This window comes from Ruditapes philippinarum, unplaced genomic scaffold (assembly GCF_026571515.1).
Source record: "Ruditapes philippinarum isolate M1 unplaced genomic scaffold, ASM2657151v2 ctg27830_1_1_1_1, whole genome shotgun sequence".
Lineage (NCBI taxonomy): Eukaryota > Metazoa > Mollusca > Bivalvia > Venerida > Veneridae > Ruditapes > Ruditapes philippinarum.
Window position 1 is genome coordinate 1,095 of NW_026857353.1, and position 924 is coordinate 2,018.

Sequence of the window (924 nt, forward strand, 5' to 3'; positions counted from 1 at the left end):
TGTATGGAACAGATTATCGTTTTACGGTACAACATTAAAAATCGAGCCCCAAGGTAACCAATAGTTGAGCTACTTTTGTTTTATAATTTTCTACAGGCCAAGCTACATCAAATTTCATATAAAAGCCTAGCATTTTAGCACGAAACCCTACCCCATAACTGTATATCCATGGGTTGAGAAAGTCTCTTATTTCTATCTGGAAAGGACTTCCCGTTGGGTTTTTGGGTACTATGCGCGGTACAGAATTATTGATGCAAAAAGAAAAAGGACCGCTCCAGCTTGTTCCTATATAAAAAAGAGTAAACTGCAAAAATGCGAAAAAAATTGGAGGAAAAGGTCCAGAGGACAACGACGAATAAGAGGTAAACGCACCTTTGATTCATCAGAGCTACATGTTTCCATATAATGTGGCGTACTTAAAGCCACGTAATATTCGTTGCAAATTCCGTAAAAATTAAAAATCTTTACTAAATCCTTCCGTACGGACTAAACGGGTTTTCTTTCCCCGTCTGTATTAGCTTGATTCTAATCCAATTGTTTATTCCTCCGAGTAGAATATTTTTGGGCAGCATTACCAAAAAAAGTTCCTATATAGCCCCGCACAGCAAAAACTACTTCTTTATATATTTTTTGATAATGACGCATATCTACGAATGCATGATAAAAACTCAAGTTGTTGTTCCCCAACCCTTCATATTGGATAAAATTTAATTTTCCTCGTGTGCCTTCGATAATATTTAATCCTGTTGTAAGGCTGTTATCGTATACCAACTCTGCTTTATAGCCTCCATATATTTGGCTTTCACTCGGGGAAAATACAGGAGGACCTCCAGAAAAATGAAATTGGGAGCCCCAATCGATGTATTTTGATATCCTAGAAAAAGGCTTAAAAGGTGAAACGCAGTCCCGTACTGAAAATGGAAG